The sequence below is a fragment of the Anomaloglossus baeobatrachus genome, unplaced genomic scaffold (assembly GCF_048569485.1).
Source record: "Anomaloglossus baeobatrachus isolate aAnoBae1 unplaced genomic scaffold, aAnoBae1.hap1 Scaffold_4770, whole genome shotgun sequence".
In the NCBI taxonomy this organism is placed as follows: domain Eukaryota; kingdom Metazoa; phylum Chordata; class Amphibia; order Anura; family Aromobatidae; genus Anomaloglossus; species Anomaloglossus baeobatrachus.
The window spans coordinates 1-15,498 of NW_027444116.1; the positions used below are offsets into that span (position 1 = coordinate 1).

A 15,498-nucleotide genomic window follows, 5' to 3' on the forward strand; every position below is an offset into this window, starting at 1 on the left:
GCAAAGGGTGGCAGTGACGGAAAGTCAGGCAACCTGTCCTGTCCGTCTTTTTGTATCGTGAATTGGAAAGACTGCAAGGGGGAGGGGAGTTGCTTGCGCCCTAAAGGAGGAGTTATTCAGATTCATTGCAGTGGGCGGCGGCTGCAAAACGCACCATTCTTCTTGTTTTGGCTCTGCAAAGCAGCCTTTTCAAGGGTTGGCTTGGGTGACAAAATGTCTTGTGTAGGCGTGGGTTTGTCTCCCTCTCGCTCTCTCTCCCTAAGATGTGTCCGGCATAGGCCAGGGTGCCACTCGAGGCCCAAACCAATTCTGGTTATCGCTTCTCGGCCTTTTGGCTAAGATCAAGTGTAGTATCTGTTCTTATCAGTTTAATATCTGATACGTCCCCTATCTGGGGACCATATATTAAATGGATTTTTAGAACAGGGAGATGGAAAAAGAGCTTGCTCTGTCCACTCCACGCATTGACCTGGTATTGCAGTACCTCCAGGAACGGTGCACCCCTTCTTAACCCAGTTTCCAAAAGCAGAACTCAATTCACCTGATTCATATTAGCCCGATTTAATGAATTGGAAGAAAGCATACGTCTTCATATGCACCTCAATTTGGCCCATTCACTTTTCACACTTCCTCCTTTTGTTTTTTATCTTTCACACTTTTGACTTTCTTTATTCATCCAAATAGCAAACTCATCACCACTCAACCTGACCAACTCGGCTATGTCCCCGTGCTGCAGTTCTCTGTCTTATCTAGATCATTTGCAATTGAATGGAATAGATCCCTTTTGGACAAAGTGGATTCACCTGCTGCTGCAGTGACCACAGGTGTGATAACATCTAGAATTGGCATCTGGTGCGATCTCTCCGCTTCCACTCCAAAGAAAGTTACCTGTTTATTCCTATCATGCATTGGTTTTTGGGGTTTTCTTTGAGTAATGATGATCTCTTTAGTAGTCTGTTGGCGCCCTCTCCTGGAGGAATAGTTTGCTTGCTCTTGGACATTCTAAAAGAGAGGTCATGATAGACATTGAGCTTCTGAGCTCAATTGGGGACAGTCATGGGTGATGAATGTTTGCAACCTACTGCGAAGCCTCATACCGCAATATAAGGAACGTCAAATACTAAGAAAGGGCGGCCTATGAAAGAATTACTACTTTCAATAAGTACACTTAAACGGCTAATTGGGAATAGAAAAACTGTAAAAAGCCCTCTGAGAAAGCCCCCCTCTAACCTTTGATAGTAAGCTTTTCTGTAGTCTGCCTGTTGATGTATTTTCCGTTTGAACTGTGCACAACATGAAGAGACGGAACACTGGCGGCTTGTCACAATGCCCCCCGATGACATCACAATAGCGCTGCTGCCTAGAAAACAAGCTGCGCAGAAGAAGTTGTTCTTTGGGTGGGAGGGTGGGCTAGTGGAAGGAGGGGGCAATCTCTTTTTTTCCCGGGTGGTAGGGGGATGACAGGAGAAGGGAAGCGGGTGGTGAGAAAGGTACAGAGGGCAGGGTTTGGGGGCTGGGAAGGAAAGGGAAAAGATTAGGGTTTGGGGATGATGAAAGGGCTTTCTACGGGTAAGGATGGCAAAGGGTGGCAGTGACGGAAAGTCAGGCAACCTGTCCTGTCCGTCTTTTTGTATCGTGAATTGGAAAGACTGCAAGGGGGAGGGGAGTTGCTTGCGCCCTAAAGGAGGAGTTATTCAGATTCATTGCAGTGGGCGGCGGCTGCAAAACGCACCATTCTTCTTGTTTTGGCTCTGCAAAGCAGCCTTTTCAAGGGTTGGCTTGGGTGACAAAATGTCTTGTGTAGGCGTGGGTTTGTCTCCCTCTCGCTCTCTCTCCCTAAGATGTGTCCGGCATAGGCCAGGGTGCCACTCGAGGCCCAAACCAATTCTGGTTATCGCTTCTCGGCCTTTTGGCTAAGATCAAGTGTAGTATCTGTTCTTATCAGTTTAATATCTGATACGTCCCCTATCTGGGGACCATATATTAAATGGATTTTTAGAACAGGGAGATGGAAAAAGAGCTTGCTCTGTCCACTCCACGCATTGACCTGGTATTGCAGTACCTCCAGGAACGGTGCACCCCTTCTTAACCCAGTTTCCAAAAGCAGAACTCAATTCACCTGATTCATATTAGCCCGATTTAATGAATTGGAAGAAAGCATACGTCTTCATATGCACCTCAATTTGGCCCATTCACTTTTCACACTTCCTCCTTTTGTTTTTTATCTTTCACACTTTTGACTTTCTTTATTCATCCAAATAGCAAACTCATCACCACTCAACCTGACCAACTCGGCTATGTCCCCGTGCTGCAGTTCTCTGTCTTATCTAGATCATTTGCAATTGAATGGAATAGATCCCTTTTGGACAAAGTGGATTCACCTGCTGCTGCAGTGACCACAGGTGTGATAACATCTAGAATTGGCATCTGGTGCGATCTCTCCGCTTCCACTCCAAAGAAAGTTACCTGTTTATTCCTATCATGCATTGGTTTTTGGGGTTTTCTTTGAGTAATGATGATCTCTTTAGTAGTCTGTTGGCGCCCTCTCCTGGAGGAATAGTTTGCTTGCTCTTGGACATTCTAAAAGAGAGGTCATGATAGACATTGAGCTTCTGAGCTCAATTGGGGACAGTCATGGGTGATGAATGTTTGCAACCTACTGCGAAGCCTCATACCGCAATATAAGGAACGTCAAATACTAAGAAAGGGCGGCCTATGAAAGAATTACTACTTTCAATAAGTACACTTAAACGGCTAATTGGGAATAGAAAAACTGTAAAAAGCCCTCTGAGAAAGCCCCCCTCTAACCTTTGATAGTAAGCTTTTCTGTAGTCTGCCTGTTGATGTATTTTCCGTTTGAACTGTGCACAACATGAAGAGACGGAACACTGGCGGCTTGTCACAATGCCCCCCGATGACATCACAATAGCGCTGCTGCCTAGAAAACAAGCTGCGCAGAAGAAGTTGTTCTTTGGGTGGGAGGGTGGGCTAGTGGAAGGAGGGGGCAATCTCTTTTTTTCCCGGGTGGTAGGGGGATGACAGGAGAAGGGAAGCGGGTGGTGAGAAAGGTACAGAGGGCAGGGTTTGGGGGCTGGGAAGGAAAGGGAAAAGATTAGGGTTTGGGGATGATGAAAGGGCTTTCTACGGGTAAGGATGGCAAAGGGTGGCAGTGACGGAAAGTCAGGCAACCTGTCCTGTCCGTCTTTTTGTATCGTGAATTGGAAAGACTGCAAGGGGGAGGGGAGTTGCTTGCGCCCTAAAGGAGGAGTTATTCAGATTCATTGCAGTGGGCGGCGGCTGCAAAACGCACCATTCTTCTTGTTTTGGCTCTGCAAAGCAGCCTTTTCAAGGGTTGGCTTGGGTGACAAAATGTCTTGTGTAGGCGTGGGTTTGTCTCCCTCTCGCTCTCTCTCCCTAAGATGTGTCCGGCATAGGCCAGGGTGCCACTCGAGGCCCAAACCAATTCTGGTTATCGCTTCTCGGCCTTTTGGCTAAGATCAAGTGTAGTATCTGTTCTTATCAGTTTAATATCTGATACGTCCCCTATCTGGGGACCATATATTAAATGGATTTTTAGAACAGGGAGATGGAAAAAGAGCTTGCTCTGTCCACTCCACGCATTGACCTGGTATTGCAGTACCTCCAGGAACGGTGCACCCCTTCTTAACCCAGTTTCCAAAAGCAGAACTCAATTCACCTGATTCATATTAGCCCGATTTAATGAATTGGAAGAAAGCATACGTCTTCATATGCACCTCAATTTGGCCCATTCACTTTTCACACTTCCTCCTTTTGTTTTTTATCTTTCACACTTTTGACTTTCTTTATTCATCCAAATAGCAAACTCATCACCACTCAACCTGACCAACTCGGCTATGTCCCCGTGCTGCAGTTCTCTGTCTTATCTAGATCATTTGCAATTGAATGGAATAGATCCCTTTTGGACAAAGTGGATTCACCTGCTGCTGCAGTGACCACAGGTGTGATAACATCTAGAATTGGCATCTGGTGCGATCTCTCCGCTTCCACTCCAAAGAAAGTTACCTGTTTATTCCTATCATGCATTGGTTTTTGGGGTTTTCTTTGAGTAATGATGATCTCTTTAGTAGTCTGTTGGCGCCCTCTCCTGGAGGAATAGTTTGCTTGCTCTTGGACATTCTAAAAGAGAGGTCATGATAGACATTGAGCTTCTGAGCTCAATTGGGGACAGTCATGGGTGATGAATGTTTGCAACCTACTGCGAAGCCTCATACCGCAATATAAGGAACGTCAAATACTAAGAAAGGGCGGCCTATGAAAGAATTACTACTTTCAATAAGTACACTTAAACGGCTAATTGGGAATAGAAAAACTGTAAAAAGCCCTCTGAGAAAGCCCCCCTCTAACCTTTGATAGTAAGCTTTTCTGTAGTCTGCCTGTTGATGTATTTTCCGTTTGAACTGTGCACAACATGAAGAGACGGAACACTGGCGGCTTGTCACAATGCCCCCCGATGACATCACAATAGCGCTGCTGCCTAGAAAACAAGCTGCGCAGAAGAAGTTGTTCTTTGGGTGGGAGGGTGGGCTAGTGGAAGGAGGGGGCAATCTCTTTTTTTCCCGGGTGGTAGGGGGATGACAGGAGAAGGGAAGCGGGTGGTGAGAAAGGTACAGAGGGCAGGGTTTGGGGGCTGGGAAGGAAAGGGAAAAGATTAGGGTTTGGGGATGATGAAAGGGCTTTCTACGGGTAAGGATGGCAAAGGGTGGCAGTGACGGAAAGTCAGGCAACCTGTCCTGTCCGTCTTTTTGTATCGTGAATTGGAAAGACTGCAAGGGGGAGGGGAGTTGCTTGCGCCCTAAAGGAGGAGTTATTCAGATTCATTGCAGTGGGCGGCGGCTGCAAAACGCACCATTCTTCTTGTTTTGGCTCTGCAAAGCAGCCTTTTCAAGGGTTGGCTTGGGTGACAAAATGTCTTGTGTAGGCGTGGGTTTGTCTCCCTCTCGCTCTCTCTCCCTAAGATGTGTCCGGCATAGGCCAGGGTGCCACTCGAGGCCCAAACCAATTCTGGTTATCGCTTCTCGGCCTTTTGGCTAAGATCAAGTGTAGTATCTGTTCTTATCAGTTTAATATCTGATACGTCCCCTATCTGGGGACCATATATTAAATGGATTTTTAGAACAGGGAGATGGAAAAAGAGCTTGCTCTGTCCACTCCACGCATTGACCTGGTATTGCAGTACCTCCAGGAACGGTGCACCCCTTCTTAACCCAGTTTCCAAAAGCAGAACTCAATTCACCTGATTCATATTAGCCCGATTTAATGAATTGGAAGAAAGCATACGTCTTCATATGCACCTCAATTTGGCCCATTCACTTTTCACACTTCCTCCTTTTGTTTTTTATCTTTCACACTTTTGACTTTCTTTATTCATCCAAATAGCAAACTCATCACCACTCAACCTGACCAACTCGGCTATGTCCCCGTGCTGCAGTTCTCTGTCTTATCTAGATCATTTGCAATTGAATGGAATAGATCCCTTTTGGACAAAGTGGATTCACCTGCTGCTGCAGTGACCACAGGTGTGATAACATCTAGAATTGGCATCTGGTGCGATCTCTCCGCTTCCACTCCAAAGAAAGTTACCTGTTTATTCCTATCATGCATTGGTTTTTGGGGTTTTCTTTGAGTAATGATGATCTCTTTAGTAGTCTGTTGGCGCCCTCTCCTGGAGGAATAGTTTGCTTGCTCTTGGACATTCTAAAAGAGAGGTCATGATAGACATTGAGCTTCTGAGCTCAATTGGGGACAGTCATGGGTGATGAATGTTTGCAACCTACTGCGAAGCCTCATACCGCAATATAAGGAACGTCAAATACTAAGAAAGGGCGGCCTATGAAAGAATTACTACTTTCAATAAGTACACTTAAACGGCTAATTGGGAATAGAAAAACTGTAAAAAGCCCTCTGAGAAAGCCCCCCTCTAACCTTTGATAGTAAGCTTTTCTGTAGTCTGCCTGTTGATGTATTTTCCGTTTGAACTGTGCACAACATGAAGAGACGGAACACTGGCGGCTTGTCACAATGCCCCCCGATGACATCACAATAGCGCTGCTGCCTAGAAAACAAGCTGCGCAGAAGAAGTTGTTCTTTGGGTGGGAGGGTGGGCTAGTGGAAGGAGGGGGCAATCTCTTTTTTTCCCGGGTGGTAGGGGGATGACAGGAGAAGGGAAGCGGGTGGTGAGAAAGGTACAGAGGGCAGGGTTTGGGGGCTGGGAAGGAAAGGGAAAAGATTAGGGTTTGGGGATGATGAAAGGGCTTTCTACGGGTAAGGATGGCAAAGGGTGGCAGTGACGGAAAGTCAGGCAACCTGTCCTGTCCGTCTTTTTGTATCGTGAATTGGAAAGACTGCAAGGGGGAGGGGAGTTGCTTGCGCCCTAAAGGAGGAGTTATTCAGATTCATTGCAGTGGGCGGCGGCTGCAAAACGCACCATTCTTCTTGTTTTGGCTCTGCAAAGCAGCCTTTTCAAGGGTTGGCTTGGGTGACAAAATGTCTTGTGTAGGCGTGGGTTTGTCTCCCTCTCGCTCTCTCTCCCTAAGATGTGTCCGGCATAGGCCAGGGTGCCACTCGAGGCCCAAACCAATTCTGGTTATCGCTTCTCGGCCTTTTGGCTAAGATCAAGTGTAGTATCTGTTCTTATCAGTTTAATATCTGATACGTCCCCTATCTGGGGACCATATATTAAATGGATTTTTAGAACAGGGAGATGGAAAAAGAGCTTGCTCTGTCCACTCCACGCATTGACCTGGTATTGCAGTACCTCCAGGAACGGTGCACCCCTTCTTAACCCAGTTTCCAAAAGCAGAACTCAATTCACCTGATTCATATTAGCCCGATTTAATGAATTGGAAGAAAGCATACGTCTTCATATGCACCTCAATTTGGCCCATTCACTTTTCACACTTCCTCCTTTTGTTTTTTATCTTTCACACTTTTGACTTTCTTTATTCATCCAAATAGCAAACTCATCACCACTCAACCTGACCAACTCGGCTATGTCCCCGTGCTGCAGTTCTCTGTCTTATCTAGATCATTTGCAATTGAATGGAATAGATCCCTTTTGGACAAAGTGGATTCACCTGCTGCTGCAGTGACCACAGGTGTGATAACATCTAGAATTGGCATCTGGTGCGATCTCTCCGCTTCCACTCCAAAGAAAGTTACCTGTTTATTCCTATCATGCATTGGTTTTTGGGGTTTTCTTTGAGTAATGATGATCTCTTTAGTAGTCTGTTGGCGCCCTCTCCTGGAGGAATAGTTTGCTTGCTCTTGGACATTCTAAAAGAGAGGTCATGATAGACATTGAGCTTCTGAGCTCAATTGGGGACAGTCATGGGTGATGAATGTTTGCAACCTACTGCGAAGCCTCATACCGCAATATAAGGAACGTCAAATACTAAGAAAGGGCGGCCTATGAAAGAATTACTACTTTCAATAAGTACACTTAAACGGCTAATTGGGAATAGAAAAACTGTAAAAAGCCCTCTGAGAAAGCCCCCCTCTAACCTTTGATAGTAAGCTTTTCTGTAGTCTGCCTGTTGATGTATTTTCCGTTTGAACTGTGCACAACATGAAGAGACGGAACACTGGCGGCTTGTCACAATGCCCCCCGATGACATCACAATAGCGCTGCTGCCTAGAAAACAAGCTGCGCAGAAGAAGTTGTTCTTTGGGTGGGAGGGTGGGCTAGTGGAAGGAGGGGGCAATCTCTTTTTTTCCCGGGTGGTAGGGGGATGACAGGAGAAGGGAAGCGGGTGGTGAGAAAGGTACAGAGGGCAGGGTTTGGGGGCTGGGAAGGAAAGGGAAAAGATTAGGGTTTGGGGATGATGAAAGGGCTTTCTACGGGTAAGGATGGCAAAGGGTGGCAGTGACGGAAAGTCAGGCAACCTGTCCTGTCCGTCTTTTTGTATCGTGAATTGGAAAGACTGCAAGGGGGAGGGGAGTTGCTTGCGCCCTAAAGGAGGAGTTATTCAGATTCATTGCAGTGGGCGGCGGCTGCAAAACGCACCATTCTTCTTGTTTTGGCTCTGCAAAGCAGCCTTTTCAAGGGTTGGCTTGGGTGACAAAATGTCTTGTGTAGGCGTGGGTTTGTCTCCCTCTCGCTCTCTCTCCCTAAGATGTGTCCGGCATAGGCCAGGGTGCCACTCGAGGCCCAAACCAATTCTGGTTATCGCTTCTCGGCCTTTTGGCTAAGATCAAGTGTAGTATCTGTTCTTATCAGTTTAATATCTGATACGTCCCCTATCTGGGGACCATATATTAAATGGATTTTTAGAACAGGGAGATGGAAAAAGAGCTTGCTCTGTCCACTCCACGCATTGACCTGGTATTGCAGTACCTCCAGGAACGGTGCACCCCTTCTTAACCCAGTTTCCAAAAGCAGAACTCAATTCACCTGATTCATATTAGCCCGATTTAATGAATTGGAAGAAAGCATACGTCTTCATATGCACCTCAATTTGGCCCATTCACTTTTCACACTTCCTCCTTTTGTTTTTTATCTTTCACACTTTTGACTTTCTTTATTCATCCAAATAGCAAACTCATCACCACTCAACCTGACCAACTCGGCTATGTCCCCGTGCTGCAGTTCTCTGTCTTATCTAGATCATTTGCAATTGAATGGAATAGATCCCTTTTGGACAAAGTGGATTCACCTGCTGCTGCAGTGACCACAGGTGTGATAACATCTAGAATTGGCATCTGGTGCGATCTCTCCGCTTCCACTCCAAAGAAAGTTACCTGTTTATTCCTATCATGCATTGGTTTTTGGGGTTTTCTTTGAGTAATGATGATCTCTTTAGTAGTCTGTTGGCGCCCTCTCCTGGAGGAATAGTTTGCTTGCTCTTGGACATTCTAAAAGAGAGGTCATGATAGACATTGAGCTTCTGAGCTCAATTGGGGACAGTCATGGGTGATGAATGTTTGCAACCTACTGCGAAGCCTCATACCGCAATATAAGGAACGTCAAATACTAAGAAAGGGCGGCCTATGAAAGAATTACTACTTTCAATAAGTACACTTAAACGGCTAATTGGGAATAGAAAAACTGTAAAAAGCCCTCTGAGAAAGCCCCCCTCTAACCTTTGATAGTAAGCTTTTCTGTAGTCTGCCTGTTGATGTATTTTCCGTTTGAACTGTGCACAACATGAAGAGACGGAACACTGGCGGCTTGTCACAATGCCCCCCGATGACATCACAATAGCGCTGCTGCCTAGAAAACAAGCTGCGCAGAAGAAGTTGTTCTTTGGGTGGGAGGGTGGGCTAGTGGAAGGAGGGGGCAATCTCTTTTTTTCCCGGGTGGTAGGGGGATGACAGGAGAAGGGAAGCGGGTGGTGAGAAAGGTACAGAGGGCAGGGTTTGGGGGCTGGGAAGGAAAGGGAAAAGATTAGGGTTTGGGGATGATGAAAGGGCTTTCTACGGGTAAGGATGGCAAAGGGTGGCAGTGACGGAAAGTCAGGCAACCTGTCCTGTCCGTCTTTTTGTATCGTGAATTGGAAAGACTGCAAGGGGGAGGGGAGTTGCTTGCGCCCTAAAGGAGGAGTTATTCAGATTCATTGCAGTGGGCGGCGGCTGCAAAACGCACCATTCTTCTTGTTTTGGCTCTGCAAAGCAGCCTTTTCAAGGGTTGGCTTGGGTGACAAAATGTCTTGTGTAGGCGTGGGTTTGTCTCCCTCTCGCTCTCTCTCCCTAAGATGTGTCCGGCATAGGCCAGGGTGCCACTCGAGGCCCAAACCAATTCTGGTTATCGCTTCTCGGCCTTTTGGCTAAGATCAAGTGTAGTATCTGTTCTTATCAGTTTAATATCTGATACGTCCCCTATCTGGGGACCATATATTAAATGGATTTTTAGAACAGGGAGATGGAAAAAGAGCTTGCTCTGTCCACTCCACGCATTGACCTGGTATTGCAGTACCTCCAGGAACGGTGCACCCCTTCTTAACCCAGTTTCCAAAAGCAGAACTCAATTCACCTGATTCATATTAGCCCGATTTAATGAATTGGAAGAAAGCATACGTCTTCATATGCACCTCAATTTGGCCCATTCACTTTTCACACTTCCTCCTTTTGTTTTTTATCTTTCACACTTTTGACTTTCTTTATTCATCCAAATAGCAAACTCATCACCACTCAACCTGACCAACTCGGCTATGTCCCCGTGCTGCAGTTCTCTGTCTTATCTAGATCATTTGCAATTGAATGGAATAGATCCCTTTTGGACAAAGTGGATTCACCTGCTGCTGCAGTGACCACAGGTGTGATAACATCTAGAATTGGCATCTGGTGCGATCTCTCCGCTTCCACTCCAAAGAAAGTTACCTGTTTATTCCTATCATGCATTGGTTTTTGGGGTTTTCTTTGAGTAATGATGATCTCTTTAGTAGTCTGTTGGCGCCCTCTCCTGGAGGAATAGTTTGCTTGCTCTTGGACATTCTAAAAGAGAGGTCATGATAGACATTGAGCTTCTGAGCTCAATTGGGGACAGTCATGGGTGATGAATGTTTGCAACCTACTGCGAAGCCTCATACCGCAATATAAGGAACGTCAAATACTAAGAAAGGGCGGCCTATGAAAGAATTACTACTTTCAATAAGTACACTTAAACGGCTAATTGGGAATAGAAAAACTGTAAAAAGCCCTCTGAGAAAGCCCCCCTCTAACCTTTGATAGTAAGCTTTTCTGTAGTCTGCCTGTTGATGTATTTTCCGTTTGAACTGTGCACAACATGAAGAGACGGAACACTGGCGGCTTGTCACAATGCCCCCCGATGACATCACAATAGCGCTGCTGCCTAGAAAACAAGCTGCGCAGAAGAAGTTGTTCTTTGGGTGGGAGGGTGGGCTAGTGGAAGGAGGGGGCAATCTCTTTTTTTCCCGGGTGGTAGGGGGATGACAGGAGAAGGGAAGCGGGTGGTGAGAAAGGTACAGAGGGCAGGGTTTGGGGGCTGGGAAGGAAAGGGAAAAGATTAGGGTTTGGGGATGATGAAAGGGCTTTCTACGGGTAAGGATGGCAAAGGGTGGCAGTGACGGAAAGTCAGGCAACCTGTCCTGTCCGTCTTTTTGTATCGTGAATTGGAAAGACTGCAAGGGGGAGGGGAGTTGCTTGCGCCCTAAAGGAGGAGTTATTCAGATTCATTGCAGTGGGCGGCGGCTGCAAAACGCACCATTCTTCTTGTTTTGGCTCTGCAAAGCAGCCTTTTCAAGGGTTGGCTTGGGTGACAAAATGTCTTGTGTAGGCGTGGGTTTGTCTCCCTCTCGCTCTCTCTCCCTAAGATGTGTCCGGCATAGGCCAGGGTGCCACTCGAGGCCCAAACCAATTCTGGTTATCGCTTCTCGGCCTTTTGGCTAAGATCAAGTGTAGTATCTGTTCTTATCAGTTTAATATCTGATACGTCCCCTATCTGGGGACCATATATTAAATGGATTTTTAGAACAGGGAGATGGAAAAAGAGCTTGCTCTGTCCACTCCACGCATTGACCTGGTATTGCAGTACCTCCAGGAACGGTGCACCCCTTCTTAACCCAGTTTCCAAAAGCAGAACTCAATTCACCTGATTCATATTAGCCCGATTTAATGAATTGGAAGAAAGCATACGTCTTCATATGCACCTCAATTTGGCCCATTCACTTTTCACACTTCCTCCTTTTGTTTTTTATCTTTCACACTTTTGACTTTCTTTATTCATCCAAATAGCAAACTCATCACCACTCAACCTGACCAACTCGGCTATGTCCCCGTGCTGCAGTTCTCTGTCTTATCTAGATCATTTGCAATTGAATGGAATAGATCCCTTTTGGACAAAGTGGATTCACCTGCTGCTGCAGTGACCACAGGTGTGATAACATCTAGAATTGGCATCTGGTGCGATCTCTCCGCTTCCACTCCAAAGAAAGTTACCTGTTTATTCCTATCATGCATTGGTTTTTGGGGTTTTCTTTGAGTAATGATGATCTCTTTAGTAGTCTGTTGGCGCCCTCTCCTGGAGGAATAGTTTGCTTGCTCTTGGACATTCTAAAAGAGAGGTCATGATAGACATTGAGCTTCTGAGCTCAATTGGGGACAGTCATGGGTGATGAATGTTTGCAACCTACTGCGAAGCCTCATACCGCAATATAAGGAACGTCAAATACTAAGAAAGGGCGGCCTATGAAAGAATTACTACTTTCAATAAGTACACTTAAACGGCTAATTGGGAATAGAAAAACTGTAAAAAGCCCTCTGAGAAAGCCCCCCTCTAACCTTTGATAGTAAGCTTTTCTGTAGTCTGCCTGTTGATGTATTTTCCGTTTGAACTGTGCACAACATGAAGAGACGGAACACTGGCGGCTTGTCACAATGCCCCCCGATGACATCACAATAGCGCTGCTGCCTAGAAAACAAGCTGCGCAGAAGAAGTTGTTCTTTGGGTGGGAGGGTGGGCTAGTGGAAGGAGGGGGCAATCTCTTTTTTTCCCGGGTGGTAGGGGGATGACAGGAGAAGGGAAGCGGGTGGTGAGAAAGGTACAGAGGGCAGGGTTTGGGGGCTGGGAAGGAAAGGGAAAAGATTAGGGTTTGGGGATGATGAAAGGGCTTTCTACGGGTAAGGATGGCAAAGGGTGGCAGTGACGGAAAGTCAGGCAACCTGTCCTGTCCGTCTTTTTGTATCGTGAATTGGAAAGACTGCAAGGGGGAGGGGAGTTGCTTGCGCCCTAAAGGAGGAGTTATTCAGATTCATTGCAGTGGGCGGCGGCTGCAAAACGCACCATTCTTCTTGTTTTGGCTCTGCAAAGCAGCCTTTTCAAGGGTTGGCTTGGGTGACAAAATGTCTTGTGTAGGCGTGGGTTTGTCTCCCTCTCGCTCTCTCTCCCTAAGATGTGTCCGGCATAGGCCAGGGTGCCACTCGAGGCCCAAACCAATTCTGGTTATCGCTTCTCGGCCTTTTGGCTAAGATCAAGTGTAGTATCTGTTCTTATCAGTTTAATATCTGATACGTCCCCTATCTGGGGACCATATATTAAATGGATTTTTAGAACAGGGAGATGGAAAAAGAGCTTGCTCTGTCCACTCCACGCATTGACCTGGTATTGCAGTACCTCCAGGAACGGTGCACCCCTTCTTAACCCAGTTTCCAAAAGCAGAACTCAATTCACCTGATTCATATTAGCCCGATTTAATGAATTGGAAGAAAGCATACGTCTTCATATGCACCTCAATTTGGCCCATTCACTTTTCACACTTCCTCCTTTTGTTTTTTATCTTTCACACTTTTGACTTTCTTTATTCATCCAAATAGCAAACTCATCACCACTCAACCTGACCAACTCGGCTATGTCCCCGTGCTGCAGTTCTCTGTCTTATCTAGATCATTTGCAATTGAATGGAATAGATCCCTTTTGGACAAAGTGGATTCACCTGCTGCTGCAGTGACCACAGGTGTGATAACATCTAGAATTGGCATCTGGTGCGATCTCTCCGCTTCCACTCCAAAGAAAGTTACCTGTTTATTCCTATCATGCATTGGTTTTTGGGGTTTTCTTTGAGTAATGATGATCTCTTTAGTAGTCTGTTGGCGCCCTCTCCTGGAGGAATAGTTTGCTTGCTCTTGGACATTCTAAAAGAGAGGTCATGATAGACATTGAGCTTCTGAGCTCAATTGGGGACAGTCATGGGTGATGAATGTTTGCAACCTACTGCGAAGCCTCATACCGCAATATAAGGAACGTCAAATACTAAGAAAGGGCGGCCTATGAAAGAATTACTACTTTCAATAAGTACACTTAAACGGCTAATTGGGAATAGAAAAACTGTAAAAAGCCCTCTGAGAAAGCCCCCCTCTAACCTTTGATAGTAAGCTTTTCTGTAGTCTGCCTGTTGATGTATTTTCCGTTTGAACTGTGCACAACATGAAGAGACGGAACACTGGCGGCTTGTCACAATGCCCCCCGATGACATCACAATAGCGCTGCTGCCTAGAAAACAAGCTGCGCAGAAGAAGTTGTTCTTTGGGTGGGAGGGTGGGCTAGTGGAAGGAGGGGGCAATCTCTTTTTTTCCCGGGTGGTAGGGGGATGACAGGAGAAGGGAAGCGGGTGGTGAGAAAGGTACAGAGGGCAGGGTTTGGGGGCTGGGAAGGAAAGGGAAAAGATTAGGGTTTGGGGATGATGAAAGGGCTTTCTACGGGTAAGGATGGCAAAGGGTGGCAGTGACGGAAAGTCAGGCAACCTGTCCTGTCCGTCTTTTTGTATCGTGAATTGGAAAGACTGCAAGGGGGAGGGGAGTTGCTTGCGCCCTAAAGGAGGAGTTATTCAGATTCATTGCAGTGGGCGGCGGCTGCAAAACGCACCATTCTTCTTGTTTTGGCTCTGCAAAGCAGCCTTTTCAAGGGTTGGCTTGGGTGACAAAATGTCTTGTGTAGGCGTGGGTTTGTCTCCCTCTCGCTCTCTCCCTAAGATGTGTCCGGCATAGGCCAGGGTGCCACTCGAGGCCCAAACCAATTCTGGTTATCGCTTCTCGGCCTTTTGGCTAAGATCAAGTGTAGTATCTGTTCTTATCAGTTTAATATCTGATACGTCCCCTATCTGGGGACCATATATTAAATGGATTTTTAGAACAGGGAGATGGAAAAAGAGCTTGCTCTGTCCACTCCACGCATTGACCTGGTATTGCAGTACCTCCAGGAACGGTGCACCCCTTCTTAACCCAGTTTCCAAAAGCAGAACTCAATTCACCTGATTCATATTAGCCCGATTTAATGAATTGGAAGAAAGCATACGTCTTCATATGCACCTCAATTTGGCCCATTCACTTTTCACACTTCCTCCTTTTGTTTTTTATCTTTCACACTTTTGACTTTCTTTATTCATCCAAATAGCAAACTCATCACCACTCAACCTGACCAACTCGGCTATGTCCCCGTGCTGCAGTTCTCTGTCTTATCTAGATCATTTGCAATTGAATGGAATAGATCCCTTTTGGACAAAGTGGATTCACCTGCTGCTGCAGTGACCACAGGTGTGATAACATCTAGAATTGGCATCTGGTGCGATCTCTCCGCTTCCACTCCAAAGAAAGTTACCTGTTTATTCCTATCATGCATTGGTTTTTGGGGTTTTCTTTGAGTAATGATGATCTCTTTAGTAGTCTGTTGGCGCCCTCTCCTGGAGGAATAGTTTGCTTGCTCTTGGACATTCTAAAAGAGAGGTCATGATAGACATTGAGCTTCTGAGCTCAATTGGGGACAGTCATGGGTGATGAATGTTTGCAACCTACTGCGAAGCCTCATACCGCAATATAAGGAACGTCAAATACTAAGAAAGGGCGGCCTATGAAAGAATTACTACTTTCAATAAGTACACTTAAACGGCTAATTGGGAATAGAAAAACTGTAAAAAGCCCTCTGAGAAAGCCCCCCTCTAACCTTTGATAGTAAGCTTTTCTGTAGTCTGCCTGTTGATGTATTTTCCGTTTGAACTGTGCACAACATGA

General features: G+C 46.2%; 10 non-coding genes across 10 annotated transcripts; all 10 read left to right on the forward strand.

Moving 5' to 3' along the window:
• Nucleotides 1-315: 315 nt before the first annotated feature.
• Nucleotides 316-506, forward strand: LOC142281591 (U2 spliceosomal RNA). Its single transcript, XR_012743649.1, has one exon. It is a non-coding gene; the product is annotated as a U2 spliceosomal RNA (small nuclear RNA).
• Nucleotides 507-1,893: 1,387 nt separating this feature from the next.
• Nucleotides 1,894-2,084, forward strand: LOC142281602 (U2 spliceosomal RNA). The gene has a single exon (XR_012743660.1). It is a non-coding gene; the product is annotated as a U2 spliceosomal RNA (small nuclear RNA).
• Nucleotides 2,085-3,471: 1,387 nt separating this feature from the next.
• On the forward strand, nucleotides 3,472-3,662 carry LOC142281605 (U2 spliceosomal RNA). The gene has a single exon (XR_012743663.1). It is a non-coding gene; the product is annotated as a U2 spliceosomal RNA (small nuclear RNA).
• A 1,387-nt stretch (nucleotides 3,663-5,049) lies between these two features.
• On the forward strand, nucleotides 5,050-5,240 carry LOC142281606 (U2 spliceosomal RNA). The gene has a single exon (XR_012743664.1). It is a non-coding gene; the product is annotated as a U2 spliceosomal RNA (small nuclear RNA).
• Nucleotides 5,241-6,627: 1,387 nt separating this feature from the next.
• Nucleotides 6,628-6,818, forward strand: LOC142281608 (U2 spliceosomal RNA). Its single transcript, XR_012743665.1, has one exon. It is a non-coding gene; the product is annotated as a U2 spliceosomal RNA (small nuclear RNA).
• Nucleotides 6,819-8,205: 1,387 nt separating this feature from the next.
• LOC142281592 (U2 spliceosomal RNA) lies at nucleotides 8,206-8,396 on the forward strand. Its single transcript, XR_012743650.1, has one exon. It is a non-coding gene; the product is annotated as a U2 spliceosomal RNA (small nuclear RNA).
• A 1,387-nt stretch (nucleotides 8,397-9,783) lies between these two features.
• Nucleotides 9,784-9,974, forward strand: LOC142281593 (U2 spliceosomal RNA). Its single transcript, XR_012743651.1, has one exon. It is a non-coding gene; the product is annotated as a U2 spliceosomal RNA (small nuclear RNA).
• A 1,387-nt stretch (nucleotides 9,975-11,361) lies between these two features.
• On the forward strand, nucleotides 11,362-11,552 carry LOC142281594 (U2 spliceosomal RNA). The gene has a single exon (XR_012743652.1). It is a non-coding gene; the product is annotated as a U2 spliceosomal RNA (small nuclear RNA).
• A 1,387-nt stretch (nucleotides 11,553-12,939) lies between these two features.
• LOC142281595 (U2 spliceosomal RNA) lies at nucleotides 12,940-13,130 on the forward strand. Its single transcript, XR_012743653.1, has one exon. It is a non-coding gene; the product is annotated as a U2 spliceosomal RNA (small nuclear RNA).
• Nucleotides 13,131-14,515: 1,385 nt separating this feature from the next.
• On the forward strand, nucleotides 14,516-14,706 carry LOC142281596 (U2 spliceosomal RNA). The gene has a single exon (XR_012743654.1). It is a non-coding gene; the product is annotated as a U2 spliceosomal RNA (small nuclear RNA).
• Nucleotides 14,707-15,498: the final 792 nt, after the last annotated feature.